Source organism: Geotrypetes seraphini, chromosome 1 (assembly GCF_902459505.1).
Source record: "Geotrypetes seraphini chromosome 1, aGeoSer1.1, whole genome shotgun sequence".
NCBI lineage: Eukaryota > Metazoa > Chordata > Amphibia > Gymnophiona > Dermophiidae > Geotrypetes > Geotrypetes seraphini.
Window position 1 is genome coordinate 358,861,139 of NC_047084.1, and position 25,447 is coordinate 358,886,585.

At 42.2% G+C, this 25,447-nt stretch overlaps 1 protein-coding gene across 1 annotated transcript in view; it reads left to right on the top strand.

The window, feature by feature from the left end:
- The first annotated feature begins 457 nt into the window (after window positions 1-457).
- ARHGAP24 (Rho GTPase activating protein 24) overlaps window positions 458-25,447 on the top strand; it is an 833,428-nt gene continuing 808,438 nt past the window's right edge. The window contains exon 1 of the mRNA XM_033914713.1: window positions 458-473. The gene's annotated coding sequence lies outside the window, so the exon portion shown is untranslated. The remainder of the gene's footprint in view (window positions 474-25,447) is intronic.

The window sequence follows — 25,447 nt, forward strand, 5'->3', positions numbered from 1 at the left end:
CCCACACACACATACACTTCCCTGTGCAGCAGCAGCATTTCCCACCCTTCCCTGTGCAGCAGCAGCATTTTCCACCCTTCCCTGTGCAGAAGCAGCATTTCCCCCCCTCACACACTTCCCTGTGCAGCAGCAGCATTTCCCCCCCCCCACACACACACACTTTCCTGTGCAGCAGCAGCATTTCCCGGCCTTCCCTATGCAGCAGTAGCAGCATTTCCCGGCCTTCCCTGTGCAGAAGCAGCATTTCCCGCAGCCCCCTTCACAGAAAAGTGCTGCGCCGCGCTACCACTGTCTTCGGCATCTTCTATCCACCGCGGCCAACCCTAGCGGAAACAGGAAGTAATCAGAGAGGGCAGGCCGCAGTGGACAGAAGACAGCGAGGCCAGCGGTAGCACGGTGCAGCACTTTTCTCTGAATTTAAATGCGAGTGAGCCGACAAGAAGGAGGAGGCTTAAAAGCAGCTGGTTTTGGCGGTGAGTGAGGGCGGGAGGGGGGAGTCACCGGCTGTGCTGTTTCTCTCCGTGTTCAAATTCGAAAATGGTATTCGGCACGGAGGGACACAGCACTTGTCAGGTACCCACAGCCTCTTAAGTGCGCATGCGTGCTTAAGAGGATTATTATTATAGATACTGTATTACTTTGGAAAGTGGACAAACACAGCCACCACACCATTTCACTGACATATTTATAAATGATCTGGAAATGGAAACAAATTTACAGATCTCACCAAACTTTTTAAAACCATTAGATCTCAAATGGATTGTGACAAATATCTGGTGAACCTTGCAAAACTGAGAGAATGGACATCCAAGTGGCAGATGAAATGTAATATTGACAAGGGCAAAATGATGCACACTAGGGAGAATAACCCATGCTATGGCTACAGGAAAAGGACAAAATTAGATCAAATTGTTACTTTTTACCCTAACCTATTGTACTTTCCCTTTATGTTGCACTATTTTTTAACGATTGTAGTTCTTCCCCATTTTCCTATTGTTTGAAGTAAGTCCATATGTCCTATCAGTGCTTTATTATGACACTTGGATTTTATCCAGTATCCCCTGTTTTAATATGTTGTTATGTAATTTTATATTGTACACCGCTTAGAAAACTGATTAAGCAGTTTAAAATTATTTTTTAATAAACTTAAAACTTGAAACTATAGGCATTAAAGAATGACACGGGGACATATTTTCCCCCATTCCTGGAGGAACTCATTTTCCTGTCCCCGCAAGTTCTTTTCCTGTTCCTGCCCCATTCCTGCAAGCTCTGTCCTCATCTGCACAAGCCTCAAACAAGGCTTGTGCAGTTAAGGCAGAGCTTACAGGAATGGGACAGGGACAGCGACAAAACTCTCAGGAACAGAACGGGAAAATTGAGTTCCTGCTGAGATGGGGGACAAATTTGTCCCCATGTCATTCTCTACACTGCACCACTCTAGAAATAAAAATGTAGTAAAAGTAAGTCAAGTAAAGGACAATCAAGCCATTGTGACATCACTGATGAGGCTGGCTCATAGGCATTGGTGGAATGAGGCATTATGATGTCACAATACCAGCTCTGGTCTGGTTATCAGAGGCTGAAACTTTTCACGCTATTTATTTATTCAATTTTCTATACTGTTCTCCCAAGTAGAGAATGACATGGGGACAAATTTTTCCACATCCCCGTGGGAACTCATTTCCCATCCCATCCTGGCGAGTTCTTTTCCTGTCCCTCCCCCATTCCTGCAAGCTTTGTCTTCATCTGCACAAACCTCAAACATTTTAAGATCATGTGTTCGAGGCTTGTGCGGTTAAGGCAGAGCTTACAGGAATGGAGCAGGGACAGGGACAATGACAAAACTTGTGGGGATGGGTCGAGGAAATTGAGTTCCTGTGGGAAGGAGATAAAATGTGTCCCCTTGTCATTCTCTAATAGCATCACCTTGGATAATGTGCTGAAATCCTCTGCTCAGTGTGCAGTGGCAGCTTCAAAAAAAGCAAATAGGAATTTTTAGGAAAGGAACAGAGAATAAAGCTTCTATATTGCTCCTCCATGGTGCAGCTGTATCTTGAGTATTGTGTTTGATTTTAGCTGGTGCATCTTCGATATAGCAGAATTAGAAGAGGCACAGAAGGATGAGATAAAGGGTATGGAGCAAATTTTTTAATGATGAAAAGCTATAAACTATAGAGCTCTTCAGTTTGAACGAAAGATGGTTACGGAGAGATATTGTTTAGCAGTGTATAAAATCGTTGGTGGAATGGAATGAGTACAGTAAACATGTATCAATAGTTTACTTTTTCAAAAAGAGGTCATGACATGAAGCTACTAAGTAATGCATTTAAAATAAATTGGCGAAAACATTTTTTTTTTTCTCAGTGCATAATTAAGCTTTGGAATTTGTGTAGGAAGAATGTAGTAAGAAGCAGTTAATGCAACAAAGTTCATAAATTGTTATTAAAGTAAACTTGGGGAAATCCATTGCTTATACCAGGGGTTAAGTAGGACGAAGTCTGTTTACCTTTCCAGTTTCTGCCAGGTATTTGTGACTTGGACTGGCTACTGTTAGAAAAGTGTAGTTACTTACCTGTAACATAGGTTCTCTGTGGACAGCAGGATAGTGGCTGACTATCCTGCTGTCCACAAAGAACCTACGTTACAGGTAAGTAACTACACTTTCCTGCCTCTTCTCTATCTTCGCTTTTATGAAGAGGGACCATATTTACTCTTCTCCAATCCAGCAGAACCTCCCCCATCTCCAAGGATTTGTTATACAAATCTTTAAGAGGACTCTTCAAAACCTCTCTGAGCTCTCTTAAGATTCCAGGATGGATCCCATCCGGCCCCTTGGCTTTGTCCATTTTCTGGGGGGTTTTTTTCAGGTTGTTCATAAATGCTTTCTTCTGTAAATCGTGTAATATCAACTTCAATTTCAGATGCATCTTTAACAGCCGATGGAGGTCCTCCTCCTGGATTTTCCTTGTATGTGTTCACCACCTATGCTTTTTCCTTATCGCTGTCCACATAGTGGTACAGAATATCTTTCTTTTTTTATATATATATTCTTTATTCATTTTAAAACTTTCAATAGGTGCAATACAAGATAAAAACATTTTACACTTTACATTTTACACATTTTACACTTAATATTCTATCAGATACTAATTCAAATAAAATATCCCACCCCCCAAAAAACCAACAATTATCTTTATTTATACGAAGACAAAAAAGACAAAAATTATCCCACCCACCCCCATCCTGGACGTGTATTTTCAAAGGGAAAAAGTAATATTCATTCTTTACAATATTGTGTTAACGGGTCCCAAACATCCCTAAATTTCTTAAAGTGCCCCTTTTGAATAGCTATATCACGCACCATTTTAAAGATGTGGCATAAAGAATTCTACCAGAAATTATAACTTAACCTCTCCCAATTTTTCCAATTATTTGTAATATGCTGTATGGCAACCCCAGTCATAATAAGTAATAATTTATTATTATTATTAGACAAAATTTGGCTCCTCGCTCTCATTAATGTACCAAATAGCACAGTATCATACGATAAAGCCACCGGATTATCCAGTAATTTGTTTACTTGACTCCATATGGATTCCCCAAAAATATGTACCAATGGACAGTAGAATAATAAATGATCCAATGTTCCAGCTTCAAAATAACAATGCCAGCATCTATTAGACATAGAGCTGTCTAATTTTTGTAAATGAACTGGGGTCCAAAATGATCTATGTATAAAAAAAAAAACCCCAAGTTTGTCTCATAGATGCCAACAATGTACATCTCATCCTCCAAGTCCAAATTCGTGGCCATTGAGACCCAGTAATCTGATGCTTTATCTCAATGCTCCAAATGTCACGAAGACCAGTCTTTGGTTTCTTATTCAAAAATCCAGACATTAATTTATACCACTGAGCGGCCAGGAAATCCGTCTGGAAGCACAGGAATGGCAAACTGTATTGAGTTTTAAGATTTTTCCAGTCAGGGAACCCCTCCTGAATGGCCTGCTTCAACTGCAACCATCTAAAACTTTGCGATTTATTAAGACCAAATTTATGCTGCAATTGTGAAAAGTCAAGCAGTTTACCATCCGATATAACATCCTCCAAAGTGCATAATATCTTTCAATCTCACAATTCCATTTCTAGCTTTCCTCCTTTCACTAATATATCTGAAAAAAGTCTTGTCACCCTTCTTTATGCTTTTAGCCATTTGTTCTTCCGCCAGAGTCTTCACCAGCCATATTCTTCTCTTCACTTCTTTCAGTTGTATCTAGTAATCTCTTTTGTGTTCCTCACCTTGCATGCTTTCATATTTCATGAACGCCATATCCTTTGCTTTTATTTTGTCAGCAACTGTTTTGGTGAAATATATTGGTTTCTTTTTTCTCCTGTTCTTGTTAACATTCCTTATATAAAGATCTGTTGCTGATTTTATAGCTCTCCAGTTTAAACCACAGATCCTCCCCCGTTCCTATGTCCTCCCAACCCTTCAGCTCTTTCTTCGGGTATCCGCCCCCATTTTATCAAAGTCAGCATGCTTAAAATTCAGGATTTTGAGTTATGTGCAGCCACATTCCGCTTTTCCCCTTACTTCAAATCATACAGTTTGATGATCACTGTGACCAGGTGGGCACCTAGCATGACGTTGGACATATCATCTCCATAACATACCCTGTCTCCAGAACAAGCCATGCCACATCCTCATACCTAAAGCTCCAGGCCCGTCTCTATGAAAGTTCTTTGAAAAAAAAATGAGTTTTTCACTCTTACAAATGTTCAATATGATCACTGCCTGTTTATTTCACCATTGCAAGTTCAACATATGTATAATTAATCTTTTATTATTTATTTTCTATGAGCACATCTTTTTACTATGTGGTGGTCTCATATATATGAGCATTCTTATTGCATGATTCAGTAAGTTTTATCATTCTTTTCATTACATAATAATTTATTGATTTAACTACTATATTTATGCATGTTATGTTTATATTTATGTTTGCGTTTTCATTACTTGTTTTGGTTCTTTAAGGTTATAATCACTACTCCAGATGCAGCCTGTGGGCAAAACGTGGTCACATGATTTTAATAAATTGGACTTCTTATTATTTGGACTGTTTTACTTCTTTTATTTGCCTTTCTTGGTTATGCATAAATATTATTCCTAGGTTAAGCAGAATCAAATCTGTTTTACTCTCTGGGATTTTGCCAGGTACTTGTGCCCTACTGTTGGAAACAGGATACTGGGCTTGATGGACCTTTGGTCTGTCCCAGTATAGCAACTCTTATGTTCTTATGCTATGTTCCTTGGGAAAGGGGGTTAGAGGATGGGATTTGATATACTTTTTTTTAGTGTTTGCAATCAAAATGGTCTTCATGTTATATACAGGTACTTATTTGCCAAGGTTGACAAATATCCTTTTCCTGGAAATATTTCTGAGCTCCAAACTGGGGACAATTCATTTCCATGTGATGTTAGTATTGTATAGATGCTAAACAGGAAAGGACACAAGGTGATTTGCATCCTATTATTCCTGTGTGTTTCATTTTGGGCTGTTTGAAGTTTACTAGTGGCATCCTGATTATTCCTGGTGTGACCCCAGCTGGCCTTAGAAGTACATTTTATTCCCAGAGCTATTAATGATCTGGTATATTTCTCTGTGACATGCATAAGAAAAAGGAGCCATGGTACAGACTATTTCTGGCACCTTTTAAAAAAAATTATTTTTGTATTACTCTAATACCCAGCCAGACTCTCACTACAAAGCTTCAGGTTTCTCGCCATGCATGTTACCGTTAATGTCTTTCCATATATATTTTTTGGGTTGAGCATGAAGATGTGTGCATTTTCAGGAGAAGAATGGGTTCATAGACAACGGCGCGAAAGACAAAAGCGCGCGCCGACAATTGAGCGCAGCGCGCGCCGCTCTAAATTACAGTTTTTAGGGGCTCCGATGGGGGTTTTTGTTGGGGAACCCCCCCCCAGTTTACTTAATAGACATTGCGCCAGCGTTATGGGGGGTTTGGGGGGTCAACCCTCCACATTTTACTGTAAACTGAACTTTTTCCCTAAAAACAGGGAAAAAGTGAAGTTTTCAGTAAAATGTGGGGGGTTACAACCCCCCACACCCCCCACAACGCCCCCACAACGCGGCGCGATGTCTATTATGTAAAGTGGGGGGGTTTCCCCCCACACACCCCCGTCGGAGTGCTAAAAATAGTAATTTAGAGCGGTGCGGCGGCGCGCGCTGCCTCAATTGTCTGGGCGCGCCTTTGTCCCGGCGCGTTTTTGACCTGACACCGAAGAATGTTTCTTATGATGTTTCCCATATGCAGGGTAAAGCAGAAGATTATAGCCATTTTCAGAATCAAGAATACAAATTTCTATAGCACATTGAGCATCGCATGCAAAAAACAAAACAAAACCCAGCAGACAACCAAAGGTGTTTACTTAAAAAAATGAGATGCAATACAGCACTGGTGATTTGTTGGAACTGCTATTTACAGCCAGTTAATGAAGAGATTCACCCAAGGTGGTTTACAATACATTGAATGGTAATCAGGTACTCTTATATGTTTTCCAAAAGGAAACAAGCTGTGGAGAAACACAGTGTTCTTGACTTTGCTTTATTTCTTCAAGATATCTTCGAACAATGGTAAAATTAGTCCACATCAAACATATAAAAGACTACCGTGACCCAACACGGGCCATGTTTCAGCTGACAAAGCCTTTTTAAAGGGTCCTAAAGTCAGTCGTAAACAAGTGGGTGGTATAATAGAATTAAATTTCAATCTCAAAGAGTCCGAAGTGAATGGCAAAGTGAGAGCAAAGCTTCTGATGCGCAGTAAACCTACCTACCTTTGTCAGCTGAAACACGGCCCATGTCGGATCACGGTAGTTATTTATATGTTTCATGTGGACTAATTTTACCATTTTTAGAAGATATCTTGAAGAAATAAAGGAAAGTCAAGAACATTGTGTTTCTCCACAGCTTGTTTCCTTTTGAATTGCTCCTTCTTCTGTGGAACTTTGGGTCTTCTCGTTTTGTGCCTTACACTCTTGTAGGTTTTCCCTGTCTAATCCACCAGTCTCACAATCTAGCTGTGGAGCCTGGGGCAATGGAGGGGAGCAGGCTGGGATTTAACTCACAACCTCAGTGTGCCGAGGCAGCAGCTCTAACCACTAGACCATGCCTCCCCTCTTAGGGGATTAGATGCTATGTCTGCATGGTTAATGCATTAATGCAGTTGGTACTGATGCCCCTTTAGTTCAAGAACTGACAGCATTATGAAAGATCATTGGTAATTAGTGGACACAGTGGAAATTCACCGAAGGTCATCCAAAGTTGGGCACCGGGATGATGTGCATTAAGTGCAATTCTATACGCCACTTTGAAGATGAGTGCAGTGGAAATTAGGCACAGGGGTTATAGAATAGGTTGCAAGGCATTTCTGTGCATAACTACTAATTGGTTCCAACTAACGCCTGTTAAAGTCAATTGATGGATCCTTAGCACCACTGTTCCCTCTAAGTTGAGCAGGAGTCCTCCACCTACAGTCCTGCTAGATTTTCAAGTTAGGGTCAAGCATACCCTGCAGGACTCCAGGGGACCTGCTTGTCCCTTGCAATTGAAATTGTGATAGTGAAATAGCACTGCCCACTAGCAGGACTGTAGGTAGAGGACTCCCACTCAGCTTAGAGGTCACAGTGCTTAGCACAAAGAGTCAATTAACCTATAAAGTTATGTATGAAAATGGAAACCGCGCACAGAAATCCATGCCTAGCTTTGAGCGCCATGTGTAGAACAAAAGGGGAAATGACTTAATCATTCCTTAATATACACGCTGTGGCTTATTGAGAATGCTTCCTTAAATGCTGATATTTTTCTCACATTTTTGAAAAAAATTGGGATAAAAATTGTAATTTAAGGGGGAAAATATCAAAGTGTGGTTAAAGACAAGTTTTTACCACACTTTGATATATCATGGGAGTCACAAACTTGCACTATAACAGTCCCGTAAGTAGCTATTGAGGTGAATGTATAACATTGCTTGCAAACCATCCTACATACAACCTTATTCTAGCAGCCCGGAGAATCAGGCTGCCCAACTGTGGCCCAATATTCTCGGCCGTGACCTCCAGGTCCCCCCTCTAATCCCCTCCAAACAAAAGCCTCCAAGTTTAGACCCCTAAACAAAAGTTCCCCTGAATAAATCCCCCATAAGATTACCTCCCCATTCTAGATCCTTTACAAATCCAGAACCCCTAGAGAAGAGACCCCTAGAGAAGAGCTCTTCTTTGTTTATTTCACCATTGCATGTTCTACATATGTATAATTAATCTTTTACTATTTATTTTCTATGATGTGACAGGGAAGCTCCTGTCACTGGTTCAAAATCTGCTTTAAACCCTGCCACTAAAGAAACCGTGCCTATTCCTAAGCCAAAGAAGCTGTTCATTAACTCTGTTCCCAGTGCTATGATCAGACAGGCAGGGCAGAACACAGAAGGGATGGCACAGAAGAACAGAATACCTGTTCCAATCCACTATAATCCCTATTATATACCATCTGTTAATTCTCCTGTAAAACCTCTGGTCAGGCAATCTGACACAGCAAGGGTTAAGGAAAGGGGTGGAGCTGACAGGCAGACCATGGTTACAGCACCAGTGAAAGTTCCCCAGCAAGATAAATCAGCTGAGAATACACCCAGGCAATCAGGAACCTGGAGGGAAGGACGTTCCTCACAGAACAGGGAACTGAAGGCTAGGAGCTCTGTCTTACTGCCTTCTGCTAAGAAACCTCCAGTCCCACAGCACTGCCATGTTGACAAAACTTTGCTTTCCAAACAGAGGCTAATTGGAAGAGAAAAGCTCCATGAGCAGGGCTGGCCAAATGCTGTTCCAGAGGATAGCTTGTACCCAGCTTCAGAGAGTGAGGAGTCTCTTATGGAGGTAGAGGGAGATATCTCTGAGGGGGATGAAATGGATTGCAGCCCGGCAGACCTAAACTATATGTCTGAATGCAGCATGAGTCAGTAAGGTACTGTGTGGGGGAAGGGAATGAAAATTTGCTCTATAACAATGGTCTAAAGTACTTAAAAATAAACATTTCTGTCCTTATGAGGGAGTGTATGATACATGAGTGTTTGATGTGTAACTGTGAGGATTGGTTAGCAACAGAAATTAAACCAGAATCCCTGTATGCAAGCAAAGCATAGTGAGTGGGGGATGGGTAATGCTAACTAACCTTAAAAGGAGAAATAAAGCCGGAGTGGATTCAGTGACCTGACATTGCACATTCCTGATAGTGGGAACTTTTGGGAGGGGAATCTTAGACCATTAAAACAAGGGTGGATGGTTCTCAGCCCACTGCCTAGAAATAAGAAGGGTCAGTGGGATATTCATACTTCAGGCAGTCAGGTGGGGAGAACTTCCTGAAGAAACATAGTGGGCTCAATACAATAACTGTGCCAAGCCTAAAAAGAGTGGAGCTAAGCTCTTGTATATAAGTTCTTGAAACCAGAATGCTGCCCAGAACTGTGAGAAAGAAACCCTGTTTAAAAGGGGAATTTTTTTTTGGGGGGGGGTGTTCCTTTCCTGATTGAAGCAAGGACTTGCTGTAAAAGAGAACTTTTGTTTGTGATAAATCTTTTCCAAGCATCATCAGCCAGTTGGGCTGTATTAGAACCAGTGCCAACTGAACTGGATAATAAAACTGGCAATTCTTGGTGGAAAGTTGGGGTTTTTTTCTTTTCTTTTTCTCTGCTGTGCTTATTCCAGAGTGGTCCTCCAAAGAGCGCTAATACTTGCACCTGGGGCAGAAGCTAGATTGCCAGCACTAGGCTTACCCCTGGCCCCATCATAATGAGCACATCTTTTTACTATGTGGTGGTAATAGGATGCAAAGTCCCCAACCTCCAAAGGATCTCCTCCAACCCCCGTGGCCTTACCTTAATTCCCTGGTGGTAGAATGGTCTCCAGACAGGAGCAAACCCAAGTTACTCCTATCCTAATAGTGCCATTCTTCAAAATGGCCTTCCTAGTGGTCGTCTCAGGAGCACTCTGCAACCAGGGAGTTAGAGTACAACCACATGGTAAGGAACCTTTGGGTAGGGCTCTATTAGGGAGGTGGGGGACTTGTACATAAGGGTGCTCTTCTTCATAGAAGTTTTGTTTGGAGGTGCTCCTTGTTTAGGGTGTCTGGATGAGGGTGGCTTTTTTTGCAGGGGCAGGAGGTCAGAATTCACAGGGGTGAGCCATGGAGATCATAGTCAGGAGCAAAGGGGAGTGGCTATTGGAGAGTCTTTGTTGAAGGAAGGTTTGGTAGTATCCTGTTAAGGGTTCTGTGGGAGGTAGACCATGCCTTTGAGAAGAGCTGGATGAGTCGAGCTGCTGAGTTTCCGTGAATGTTTGCCGGCATGAGCAACATCGTCCACCAGCTGCTCAAGCCAGCGTCAGCTCCCTTCTGATGTCATGTTCTGATCCTGTGACCAAGAAGTGATGTCAAAAGGGTGCCGATGCCGGCGCAAGCAGTAATTAAAAGATGTTGCTTGAGTCAGTGAACATTTAAAGAGGCATGTGGGGGTGTAGTGAGGAGGAGAGGCACCGTCGTTGGCACCTCCTGTGAAGACGGTGCCTGGGATGGTCTGCCCCCCCGCCCACCACATCTTACTACGCCACTGCTCTTAATTGATGATAGCATTTCCATTCATTCTACTTTTCCAAGCTCCTAGACCAGTGTCTCTCAAACTTTTGTAGCTCCAGCACAATAAATGGAGTAAATGGTTTTCATGGCACTTTATACTTGAAATTATAAAATTGTAAAACCAACAAAAAAATTAAATTTCAGAGTTATTTATTTAAAGATATTTAAGCTATGGGCGTCTTCTATCAAACTGCACTAGCAGTTTTTAGCGCAGAGAGCCGCGCTGAATGGCACGCGCTGCTCCCGATGCTCATAGGAACTCTATGAGCACTGGGAGCAGCGCGGGCCATTCAGCGTGGCTCACCGTGCTACAAACTGTTAGCACAGTATGATAGAAGAGGCCCTATGTATGAATAATTGTAACAATGGTGAAACTAAAGTACCGTATTTTCACGCATATAACGCGTGCGTTATACATGATTTTTACAAACCGTGCATAACCTTGCGCGTTATACGTGTGAGCGCATTATCCCCCTTTTTTTTTTACATAGTTCCCCCCCCCGACGTCCGATTCACCCCACAGGACCGCTCGCACCCCCACCCAGAAGGACCGCTCACGCTCGAACCCGCACCCGCACCTGCACCCCCACCCCAAAGGACCGCTCGCACCCCCACAGCCTTCCCACCCCCCCATCATGTAGAAGCTGCCTACCGTCGTCCTGCTGCTTCCTCTGCCGGCGGTCCTGCCCCTTCTCTTAGCCCTGCGTCTACGCTGCTTCCTTTTCCGGTGGTCCCGCCCTTTCTCTGACGTCAGAGAAAGGGCGGGACCGCCGGAAGAGGAAGCAGCATAGATACAGGGCTAATAGAAGGGGCAGGACCGCCGGCAGAGGAAGCAGCAGGACGATGGTAGGCAGCTTCTACATGATGGGGGGAGGCTGTGGGGGTGCGAGCGGTCCTTCGGGGTGGGGGTGCGGGTGCGAGTGCGTGTGCGAGCGGTCCTTCGGGGTGGGGGTGTGAGCGGTCCTGCGGAGGGGTGAATCGGACGTCGGGGGGGGCATCAGGCTTTCATTGTGGGGACAGGACTTCAAGGGGGGACAGGACTTTAAGGGGGAGAGGAGAGTCGGGGCAGGCTAAAGGAGAGTCGGGCTGGCCAGAGGAGAGTCGGGGCGGGCTAAAGGAGAGTTGGGCTGGCCAGAGGAGAGTCGGAGCGGGCGAAAGGAGAGTCGGGCAGTGACGGGAGAGTCGGGGCGGCATGCGCGGTATACGGGTGTGCGCGGTATATAAAAATTAATTTACATAAATTACAGTTTCCAGCGCGCTATACCCGTGTGCGCATTTTACACGGGTGCGCGGTATATGAGTGAAAATACGGTAGATAGAATTGCTAATATGATCATGTTACCCCCCTACTTCAAATTGCCCATTGGCTGCCAATTAATCAAAGAATTTCTTACAAAATCTCTCTCATAACATTTAAAACAACTCATTCTGGGGGTGGTCATGTGACCGGCTACGAGATGGCTGCCTGACTCGTTCACTCGTTCCAGCCTGCTTCTTAAACACGGCATCCGGCGCATTTAACGGCTCCTCTCAGGTCAGCAAACTTTCGCTAAACCTTCCCCGATGGCTTCTAAATCTAATAAGCCGGACGGATCGGCTGCGTCTGGCCCCCACGCCGCTCCGAACGCGTCAAAGCGCTCTAACACGAGCCTCCGTCCCCGGACAAGGCCTCATCCAAACTCCTCGTGGCTGACGCGTCCCTGTCTCACGACCTGCAAATCTTACAGGGGCTCATGCATGAGAATTTAGCCGCGACTGCGGACATAAAAGCGGAGCTTAGTACAATCACCCTACAATTTAAACAACTAGAAGCCCGTCTAGACCTATCGGAAGAACGCCTAACCGCCCATGATGCCCAGCTCCTAACCATGCAACGTGGTCTGCATAAAATGGATCTCGTACAGAGAGATTTGGACGACATGTCTAATCGAATGAGACGCAGTAATGTACGAATCATTGGCTTACCAGAGTCTGCTGAGGGGAAAGATATCACTGCATACTTGCATTCTCTCCTTCCATCCCTTCTAAACATTCAATTCTCCCCTGCTCTAGAGATAGAGAGAGCACACCGTGTACCCTCTGGCCCTCCTATACCATCTAAACCACCGAGACCTGTGGTTTTCAAGCTTCTCCGGTACCCTCATGCCCTTCAAATACTGCAAACTGCCAAAATCAAACAACCTCTTCTTGTGGATGGCAAAAAAATCTTGCTTGTACCTGATCTCTCTAAGAACACAGCTCAAAAAAGAAAAGCTTTTTTAGCTATGCGACCTCAACTCAAACATATTGGAGCACAGTATGGATTATTTTATCCGGCCAGGATGAGAATTACCTACCGAAATTCTACCAAAAATTTCGATGAACCCACTGAATTGCAAAAATACCTTGATGACAATATTGGAGCCATGACTTTAATTTTGCTGTTGCTTCCAACATGCTTTCAACACTATGCTTCAGGCTGGATGCACTCTGATTTAAATTTCCATTAATGGCTGGAGCTTTGGACGCGGGTTAAGTGTCTCTCGTCCACATGTGTCCCCATCTACAGTATCTACTTTCCCCATTTTATATGCCAAACTACATTGCTTGTTTTTTATGGCTGCACTTTATTATTTATTTTTACTCAGAGCCTGGCATTGTTTCCTGCCTTCTTTTTTTCCATTTTTTTGATCTATGTATACTCCTGCACTCTACTACAGCTCTTATCCGAGGACACCACATGTACCCTTTTGAGCATTTCCACTTTTTGGGACCTACAATTCTTTTTGGGATGCCTCTGTCTGCTCCTACTTCTCTTAAATATATAGCAAGAAAAAACTCGGAATTGTGAAACTCAATAGTATTACAACAAACACTTTCACTGAAATGAAAAGATGTCACAAACAAGAAGAAAGCAGCACTGCTATAGTTCCAAAGGGGAGTTACAGCTGACTGGAGGAAAAAGCCTCAGATAGGAGCCCTTCCACCACCACAATGGTGGTCCAAGGTGGTTGGACGTAACACCTCACTGGCAAAAAACCTCCAGACCGACTCCCCGTGGTAAAGAACTTAGAGCAGGGCGGCGGTGCAAAAGATAGAGGATGACAATCCACTTATCTAGATTAGTAGATCGGTACACCGACGATGGCCAGCGTTTCACTCATCTGCTGCCTCAGGGTGTAAAGAAATCCGATCAAAAACTAAAACCAGAATCAGAACAAAAATTCAATCAGTAAACTGGTAAACATGCACAGCTTCCAAGAAAACTAAAGAAGCCTTAGTGACATACCTTAAGATAGGACACAAACTGCATCTCAGGATCAAAAGATGGCCGCACCAAGGCAGAGCTGGGATTTATATAACACTGCCGGGTGGTGAACCCGGAAGTAAAAATAGACAAAAGTTATTACTGTTGGAAAACCAGCACTTACAGAACAAATTATATTATAATGAAAAAATTCTTTTGTTTGTTTAATTTTGTGTATGAAGAAAATGTTTATATCTGCAAATCCAAAAATTGAACTTTCTTGTTTAAATGTTTTGATGTTTTATGTCAGTGAACCCAGAAATTTAAAATTGAAAATAATTAGTAGAACGCACTCCATTCCAGTTTCGAATTTAGTCCATCTGGATCTTCACTCTTTAATCTGTGGATCCATTGTTGTTCCGCTCTTAATAAACGCCGCTGTCTGTCCAGAACGCCCTCTCTAATGTGGTCAATCACACAACATTTTAAGTCCGTAAACTGATGGTTAAATTCCAAACAATGTGTGACCATAGGTGCCTGTAATCTGTTGTTCTTCAGACAACTCTTATGTTCAATAGCTCGAGTTCTAAAAGAGCGAGTAGTCTGACCCACATAGATTAAAGGACATGAACACATGAACACATAAACCACAAAAGTAGATGTACAGGAAGTTCTATGTTTCAGATAAAAACTCTGGTTGGTAGATGGGTGGATGAAGACGTTGGACAGTTCTTTAGTGATAGTGCAAATGGAACATTTCCCACACTTGAAATGACCAGTTGAGAGTGTGATAGGTGGATAGGGATCTCTTATGTCAGATGGACTTAGAAGTTCTTTAAAATTCTTTTGGCGTGAATACGCTATTCTGAAATGAATATCTCTCAATGAAGGATGAAGGTCCATTATAGTCCAGTGACGTCTGAGTATCTTGGAGATGATGTTGATATTGGGAGAATATTCTAGAATACATGTAGCAATGTTATCAATGGACTCAGTAGTGCTCCTACTTCTCTGACATCATGGTCAAGCTAAACATTGTTTCCCTTAATGTTAAGGGTCTATCTAGTCCAATAAAACGAAAGAAAATACTACAATATTTTAAACATCTAGGGGCAGATATATGCCTCCTACAAGAGACGCATGTTAACCTTACAGAAGCACAGAAGCTTATTGGAGGATGGTTCCAGCATTGCTTCGCTGCTCCCGCCTTGGGAAAAAAAAACGGGGTTATTACTCTCATTCGCAAATCACTCAACTTTCAACTGACCGTTCACTCCTTTGATCCCATGGGTAGATGGTCCTATATCGAGGGCACAATCGATGGCAAACCACTGAATATATTGAACCTGTATGCACCGAACTCCGATGACCCCTCTTTCTTTCAGGATTTTCACTCCATTTCCCATACCTCTTTTTCAGAACACACTATCATTACTGGAGACTTTAATTTCCCATTGGACCCTTTTCTTGATAGATCCTCTCTCTGCCGACCTGCCAAACTCAGGGTCCGCTCGACTCTTTCCAATTTAATGCAAACGTATGGCTGGACTGACCTTTGGAGAATTTTTCATCCCACCACCAAGGACTTCACATTCTACTCAGCGCCCCACAAATCATACTCCAGGATTGACTACTTCTTAACATCCAAAGACATTTTAAATATCACATCTGCCACTACTATCCACGACATATCTATCTCCGACCATGCCGCCATATCTTGCTCTCTCAACTGGTCTGCTGATAAGTCATATCGCTCATGGAGAATGAACACCCAACTGTTAGGCAATGAAGAGTTTATATCTTATATCACTGCTGAATCAGATGCTTTCTTCGCTAGAAATGAATCCTCCGTATCCAATTATGCTACTGTTTGGGAATCCTATAAAGTCTGGCTATGAGGTGAATGTATCAGCTATACAGCTCACCAACTCAAGACTAAAAAAGCCACGCTTCATAGTCTAGAACAGGAAATTCATTCCCTGGAATCTCAACTATATAATTCCTTTGACTCTACTCTCTACAAATCTCTACAACAACTTAAATTCCGATACAATGAGATCTTTAGTACATCTGCGTCTGTCTCCATGTTCCGCCAATCAGCTACATATTATGCTACCTCCAACAAGGCGGGACATCAACTAGCTTCTTACCTTAAAGGACAAAGATCCAAACACCGAATTTCTCATATCAAATCGCCTTCTTGCATGACTTATACTAAAACTTCTGACATACTTAAGGAATTCCACTCCTTTTATGCCTCTCTATACACTTCGGAAGCCACCTGTTCAGAAAATATCATATCTGACTTCCTACAATCTGCACATCTACCATCCATTGCCTCATCTCACCACGAACCTCTACGACAACCTGTTTCTGCAGATGAAGTACAACGTGCCATTTCCTCTATGGCTTCCTCTAAAGCGCCAGGACCGGATGGCCTCCCTGCGGAATTCTTTAAAACTTTTTCAATGTCCTTAATTCCATGCCTTTTATCTTACTACCAGTCTATCATTGCTTCTCCCAACTGCCTCTCCCGCTTTCATGAAGCTAGTATCATTGTTCTTCCAAAACCCAACAGAGATGCTCAATTGGTCAAAAATTATAGGCCCATTTCTCTACTAAATCTGGACTATAAGATATTTGCAAAAATTTTAGTTCATCAATTAGAGTCTGTTATACCATCCCTTATGCACAGAGATCAAGTTGTTTTTTTGAAGGGACGATATGGTGCTGATAACACTAGATTATTATGTCATATACTGCATTCCACCCTGTCAAAGGATCAACCATACTTGGTAGCTTCTCTTGATGCTGAGAAGGCCTTTGACAGGGTGGAATGGAATTACCTCTTTTGTGTTCTACGACATTTTGGATTTCCTGCTGAATTTGTCCATATGGTCTCTTTACTGTACAATTCTCCTACTGCTAAGATTGTAGTTAATGATGCTCTTTCTGATTCTTTCATATTACAACGGAGTACTCGTCAAGGTTGCCCCTTATCCCCTCTATTGTTCAATTTAGCCCTTGAACCCCTTTTAGCTCATATCAGATTTTCCACCTCTATTAAGGGAATTTCCATTGCTGACCTGGAATTTAAATTATCTGTTTACGCCGATGATATCCTTCTCTACTTGTCTGATCCTGAACAATCTTTACATTCTCTTATTGTTCTTATCTCTCAATTCTCCTCTATGTCTGGCTATAAGATTAATTGGGACAAAACTGAACTTATGCCCCTTAACGAAGCCTGCACACCCTTTGTTCTCCCATCATATCCATTTACTTGGATATCTACTGGAATGAAATATCTAGGTGTTCCATTTGATAAAGATCTTAAAATAACAGCGAATCTCATCATGGCTAAGACTGTTTCCTCGGTAAAATTATCTCTATCCAACTGGTCCCCTTTACACCTTTCTTGGTGGGGGAGACTTGACACCCTTAAAATGATGGTCGTTCCGAAAATTACATACTTGTTCACCATGTTTCCTCTTCTCTTTCCTAATTCTTTCTACAAAAAATTGGAAAAACTTCTCTTCGACTTCTTATGGAACAATAAACCTCATAGAATATCACAAAGTAAACTTAAATCTCCTAAATCAGCTGGAGGGGTTAATTTCCATGACCTATTTCTTTATCATCAAGCCTTTTTATTAAAACAAAGTACTGAATGGCTACACTCCTCTGAGCCCCTTGACTCTACATTAGCCCCCAATTGGCTTCGCCTCGAAATGGCCCTCTTACATCCTATACCTTTACTTCGACTCCTCGGATCCACTCACCTACAAACTAAGCCCCCTAATCCCCTACTTCTCACCTCTCTTCGAACTCTACAAGACCTAGACCATTTACTGGACTGTCCCTGGTCTTAATACACCTTTTGCCCATTATGGAGAAATCCTAAACTCCTGATTGGGAAACAACCGATATTCTGGCTACCCTGGACCACTCACCAGATTTGGGACATTGCTGCATTATGTCACCCTGATGACTCCTGGCTCACTTTCCATGAGCTTCAGACCAAATATAGCCTTCCTGATTCTTATTTTTATCAATGGCTGCAACTACGTTCAGCCTTACGAAAACTTCACTGTGTTCTGAAAACTAAACGTCAACCACCGACTTTATTGACTTTCTCTAACCAATATCGTACTCTGGGTCATACAGCATCCAAGTTTTATCACCTCCTTAAAGAATTACGATATCCACCCCTTCCCTCTGTCAAAAAGGCTTGGGAAGAAGATATTGAATGTCCTATCTCTGATCGTGACTGGTCCTCTTATCTACAATCTGTTTTTCATTCTTCTAGGTCAGCCTCCTTAACCCAGAGCTTATTCTTTCTATGCCATAGAGCTCATTGGACCCCAATTAAATCACACCGTATTAATCCTACTTTTACAAAAGAATGTTGGACATGCTCTACTGAAATAGGCTCCCTCAAACACCTACTATTCCTATGTCCCTCTGTACAACCATTTTGGTCATCACTCTGGAACACTATTTGTTCTCTCTTTCATATTGATGTGGCTCTGTCATACCAAATGCTACTACTCAAGTTCTCGGCTCTTCCTTCTCCTCTTTCTTCTTCTGATGCTTTCCTATTTGACATACTCATCTCTCTAGCTTTGAAACTTCTTCTTAATTCCTGGAAAGACCTTTCTAAAGTATCCGTTACACAATGGTGGAATCTTGTCTGCCTGACTTATAGATATGAAGCATATTTAGCTAAAAAGGGAGATAGATTCCCACAATTTCTCTCTAAATGGAAATCCCTCAAACTGTACCTTCAAGGCTCTGATTCTTAGTTATCTATTTATGTTCTATTAGTAGCCCTCATCCTTATTTACCTATACTTATTTCTTTACTTTTCTTTTCTTCCCTCTTTATACTTTTTCTATTATAGATAAAGGTTTACTCATGTGATTGATCCTTGTTCATATGTTTGATTGCCTACAGCAGTGGTTCCCAACCCTGTCCTGGAGGAACACCAGGCCAATTGGGTTTTCAGGCTAGCCCTAATGAATATTCATGAAGCAAATTTGCATGCCTTCCATCATATGCAAATCTCTCTCATGCATATTCATTAGGGCTAGCCTGAAAACCCGATTGGCCTGGTGTTCCTCCAGGACAGGGTTGGGAATCACTGGCCTACAGGACTTCAGTTCTGATTGTTATATCGGTTTATTCAGCTTGTTATTATGCCTATCTCTCACATGATTTGTACTTGTTATTATACATTTGCTTTGTTGCCTATAAAGCTTTCAATAAATAAACATTGACTTAAAACAATTCATTCTAAACTACCCCAAATTATTGATAAATATCTTATCCCATATGACCCACTCCACAGTCTTAGATCATCTAATCGTAAATTTCTGATGGTCCCCACCCTTCATATAATAGGAACCAAAAGGCATGACATTTTCTCAGTCGTAGCCCCTCAACTTTGGAATACCTTACCAGCTTTTGTTAGAGAAGAAGCTAATCTCGAACATTTCAAAAGCCTACTCAAGAGTCATTTATTTAAAGAAGCTTTTAACATTTGATTTAAATTTTACAGTGTCCTTTTCAAACTCCCTTAAGGAATTAAGCAGCAACGAGCCCTTTCCTTTTGTTTTTTCCTTATTTGTCTTTCGTTCCTATCCAAATTGTATTTCTAACTCTATTTCCTTTTGTCTCACGTCTGTCTGTCTCATTTATCCCTTTTTAATATGCCAATTATTAGTTGATGTTTCTTTGTAATTTGTTGGGTTTTTTTTAATGATTAATGGTATTGTTAATGGCATTTTTATTATGTTCATGCTCTTTTTTTACATATATTGTAAACTCGCTTAGAAATTAGATAAGCGATTAAATCAAATTTTAATAAAACCTTGAAACCTAATAAACATGACGGTTGTGCTTGTTTTTGAGTGCAAAGCATTTTCAAAATATGGCTAGTTGACAAATAAACACACATTTCATCATCCACCATCTGCAGTCATTCTATTTTTTTTTTATTTTTTTAATTTAATTTCTGTCAGAGCTGAAAATCCGAGTTCGCGAAGATATGAAGATCCAAACGGTAACAAAGCCTTGATTGCTTTGTTGCTCAAGTCAGGATAACTAATGCATAAAAAATAAAAGTAAAATCGCATGCAGTTAATTTTCAAGGACCAATCATGTCAAAAAATGATGCTTGCTAGGCGACTGTATTCTTATGCACACAGACGCTCATAACTGACAGACTCTTGCATACGCGACATACATGTTATCTATTCTAATGTATACCTATAAAGGGAATTTTAAAAAATAAAGTAAAATTCTGGAATCTCTCATGGCACACCCGGGATCTCATAAGGGAGAAAGAAAAGCAGAAAACAACAAACAGGCTGCAGATAATGTACAAGATGTAGGCATTGTTTATTAATAAATGCAGTAACATATACAACCTTATAGCCAACCAAGAGACCCGACACGGTCCGTGTTTCGGATAACACGCCTTCTTCAGGGGTCCATGGTAGTTAAAGTATAAAGCAAACTGCATAAAAGATAACAAACACGCGCCAATCACGGTCAAATGGGGTCAAGCAAGTCTTGCGCAATGGCAAATAAGGTTACTCCGTAATGGGCTGTAGGGATCTCTTCAGAGCACACCACCTTGCTATGGCACAGAGTTTGAGAGACACTGTCCTGGACAGTGCATACACCTTTTACTGTATATGTGGTGTAATGTGTTTGCTTTTAAACTTTCTGATAGGAGCAAACAATCTCATTCCACCATTAAGATGTAGAATTGTATGAAGGAAGGAAGAGGGGGAGAAGGTTAGGTGGAAGAGGACACAGCGGAAGAACTTACTTGCAAGGAGAATAAAAATAACTCAAGCATATGCTTTATTTAATGGTTTGTTGCACACATGTGTCAATATGTCAGACTCATTAGGGGGACAAGATAGAAAGCTCTCACTCCCTCATCATTTCATTTGAAAAATGCAAATGTGCATGTGGTTGGTTTTGTTTTCTTTTTAATAGAATCACATTACAGTGCAAAATGCAAACGTTTTTTGGTCTAGTGCTAAGAGGTAAATTGAGGCAACAGAACCTGTACTGATCCCAGCATGGATAATTTGCTGAAATTTATTAGTAGACAACTGTTACTAGCAACACTCATATGGTGAAATAAGGTTAGGTCATTCTTTTCTGGGGTAAATAGTACACCCCCCAAATTCACAGGGGTTACTTTCTTGGAGTGACCACAAACCTAGGTGGTCCTACACGTCTCCCTAATAGAGCAGGAGACGCTTGCAATGTATGCCAGCAAAATGCTGGCCTACATTGTAAGTAGACGCGGCCGCTATACTTAATTGCGGCAAGGGATCTCCTTGCCGTGATTGTTATAGCGGCCACGGCTACAGCCACCAGTCTCTCCCCTCCCTTCTCCCTAAACAAATGAGGCAGGAGGGATGCCCAATCCCTCCTGCCGAAAGACCCCCCTACCTGCCCCCAATGATCACCGGCAGGACGGTGCCCAACCCTTCCTGCCAGTAGGTCCCCCATCCTTTCCCGAGGATCGCCGGCAGGAGGGTGCCCATCCCTGAACCCCCAATGAAATACCCCAATCCCCTTCCCCGGACCCCCCAACAAAAACCTGCACCCCGAAACCCCACCACCCCGAGCTCACCAGCAAGTTGGCCGGCCGGACGGTCTTCGCACCATCCATCCAGAAGGCCCACCTCCATCCAAATGAGGCGGGACTGTCCCTCCCCTGCCCAACCCAGAGGAACCTAGGGCCTGATTGGCCCAGGCACCAAAGGCCTCTCCTATTGGCTCATGTACGTAAAGCCCAGCCCATAGAAAGGGCCTTAGGTGCCTAGGTAGGGGAGGGGCGGGCCCACCTCATTTGGATGGAGGCGGGCCTGCCGGCAGGCTGATGCAAAGACCCGTCCGTCCGGTGAGCTGAGGGGGGTTCTGGAGGTTCATTGGGGATGGTCCAGAAGGAGGGGTTGGGCACCCTCCTGCCGGCGATATTCGGGAAAGAGTGGGGGGCCTACTGGCAGGAGGGGTTGGGCACCATCCTGCTACGATCGTCCAGGGGGGCCTACCGGCAGGAGGGGTTAGACACCCTCCTGACAGCAATCATCAAGGGTGGGTGGGGGGGTCTTTTGGCAGGAGGGATTGGGCATCCCTCCTGCCTCGTTAGTTTAGGGGGAAGGGGGAGGGAGGAGACTCACAGCTGTAGCCACTATACCAATCGCGGCAGGGAGATCTCTTGTCTTGATTAAGTATAGTGGCCGCGTCTAAAGTAACCCGGTTCTGAAACTGTCGTCTGTAACATGGACGTCGGTTACAGAATCGGTTTAATTTGGGTGGGTGTAGGCTCGATTCTGTATAGGACGCCCGTCCCAGGCATCCTGTACAGAATCCTGGCCTAAGTGCCTACTAAGCCACTGAAATTTCTTCCATCCTTCCTTTTTTTTAAATTTTGTTTTAGTATTAAAGATTATGCAGTTCAAAAATGATTCCATGACATAATAATCATAGCTAAGACATATGCTAAAATTGCAACTAGTTTAAATATGACTTGCTGTTAAAACTGCTAACTTGTTTTATGTTTTTAAAAGTAAAGATTTGTGAATCAAGATGCCAAAAGGTATGAAAAAAAAGCTACATGAGTGTGTGTGAGGCGGGAAGGGTATCATTTAAGAACTCTATTCTAATGCGTTGCTGCTAGTTACAGACTGATTAATGCCCAATGCGCTCCATAAAAATGAAGGGAGAGTTTTGCTGCAAAAGAATCACCAATCAAATTGACTCCATAGTTTTGCTGCAAAAGAAATAGGGTGCATTTTGTAAAGTAACATATGATTGCTTAGATATACCTTGCTAGACTGAAAGGTTTCCTTGCGTAAGCACGAAGAAGGCATAGCTTTCCAAGAGTGATCCCTGCTAGAAATTATGAATGACGAGTGATGTAAAAAAAACAACCCTGAAGAAACATTTTGTGAAATATAGACTCATGTCGGCGTTAATTTGTGATACACAAGTTGGGACTACACAAGCAATCAGTGCCGTCTACATCTAGTTGATGTTTTTCTGCACAGCAAACACACTGGTCTGAACAAAAGTAGTCTAGCTAGATTGCAGCTAGTGCAAAACACTACTGGAAAAAAGAGATCTGACCACATCACACCTATATTGTTTGATTTACATTGGTTGCCCATTGTAGAATGAATTACTTCTAAGGTTTTGTGCTTGGTGTTTAAAGCTTTGCAGTGGAAAATTTGAGAGTATTTCTCAGATAAGTTGAGTACATATGCTCCTACATGTTTTTTGTGTTCATCTCAAAAATATTTGCTCCAACTGCCATCGTTGGATAAAGTGAGACTGAACACGTAAAAGAGCATTTTGTTATGTTTGATCTACTTTGTAGAACAAACTGTCAATTGAATTGCAGTTCATGGAAAGTTACTTGAAATTTCTCAGGTTACTGAAAATGTTGCTTTTTAAGGAATATTTTGGTATTTTGAAGTGACTTATATATTATGGAAAGTCATGTAAATTTAAAATGCTATTAGAGGCATAATCAAAACTTTAACATGTTCAAAAAAACACCTAAGTTGGCACTTAAACGTCCCAATTGCTGGGGCGTCCAAGTGCTGAATTTTGAAATAGTGTTTCTGGACTTCTAGGGGGACTTCTTAGTCACTGTGCATCCAGAATTTAAAGGGGGCATGTTACGAGACGGGCTTAAGGGCGACTGAAACTTGGACATTTTGTAGTAATAATCGAAGCTTTCGCAGGATGTCCTGGATGGAATGTAAACGTTTATATCTAGACCTGTTTTAGAAGCATCTAAGTGCCACAAAGGTTCCCAACTGATCAGATGACCACTGGAGATAAGTAAACATGACCCCCCAACACTCCCCCAGTACTCACTAACCCCCTCCTACTCCCTAAGAGCCAAATTCTGCAAAGTGCACCTAAATTTGGACGTCCTCATTAGGCGCACTTTGTAGAATCACGCTTAAGAACGCTGAGCTCTGCTCAGTGTCAGGAGGACGTCCACCTTTTAAGACGTCCTTTACAGAATTGGTTGTTTTTTGTTTTTTTTTCTAGGCAGGAGTTAGACATCCAACCAATGTCCTTAATGTTATAATTCTGATGTTATTAGAATGGTGAATTTATGCTATTTTTTAATATTATTGTAAAATGTTGGCACCATTCCATTTTAAAAAATCTGTTTAATGTTTTCATTTACCATATTTTTCGCTCCATAAGATACACTTTTTTCCCCAAAAAAGTGGGTGGAAAAGTAGGTGTGTCTTATGGAGCAAATACAATTTTTTAAACACCCCCCCCCCCCCCCATCTCCAATACCTTTTTTAAACGACAGTGGTCCAGCGAGGTCTCGGCAGAAGTTTTCTGCACTCCTTGCCCTTCCCTCGCTGGATGGCTGCCTCCTTTCTTGATGCAGAGCGATGAATAAGTCAGGAACACAAGCTTTTGCTTCCTGTCAGGTCTCGTGCCACTTACTGAATGGCTGCCATCAGTTAGAACATAAGATACCCACTGTATCATTTCCTCTACCATAATCTTCCCAACCTTGTAATGTCCTGTCTAAATTAGATTGTAAGTTCTTCTGAGCAGGGACTGTCTTTTGTATGTTAAAATGTACAGCGCTGCATACACCTTTTCAGAGCTATAGAAATAATAAATAGTAGTAGTAGTAGTATCACCAGACGCACCAGATGTACCAACATATAGAGGAGGAAAAACCAAGAAAAAAAATTCTGAAGCAAATTTTTTTTCTTGGTTTTTCCTCCTCTACACGTAAGTGTGTAATATGGTCAGGTGCGTCTTATAGACCGAATTGGGATAATGTTGGGCCATACAACATCACTAGATCACAACATCAGGCTTTCCAACAACTATTAGACAACGATAGTATAATCATCATTAAGGCAGATAAGGGGGGAGCCACGGTGGTTATGAAAAAGGTCGATTACGAGAATGAAGCCAGACGCCAGCTTAGTGATATAAAAGCTTATAAGCCACTCCAAAAGGACCCCACACAGGATTTAGCAGGGGCCATTTTGGAATATCTTAATGATAACTTGAAGGTAGGCACTCTTACAAAGAAAGAATATTCTTTTCTGTTCGAAAAAAATCCTAGGATCCCAAAAATCTCCTTTGTTCCCAAAATACATAAAACTTTGGATACCCCGCCCGGACGCCCGATTGTCAATACTTGCCAGTAGATCCTTGAACCCCTCTCAAAATTCGTGCCAGTTTGAAACAAAGAAGAGACAAGTTAATTTAATCATGTATTTTTAATGAGAATAACTAATGGGCAGACTGGATGGACCGTTCAGGTCTTTATCTGCCGTCATTTACTATACTTCAATGTTACCAATGGGGAATATCCAAAAAAGCATCCAAGAAATGAGCACCCAGAATCAGCCCCAGTAACACAGAAATCTCTCATATAGAGTTACAGCTGCTCTGAAAGTGTACGCATGTGTGCATCTATTTGG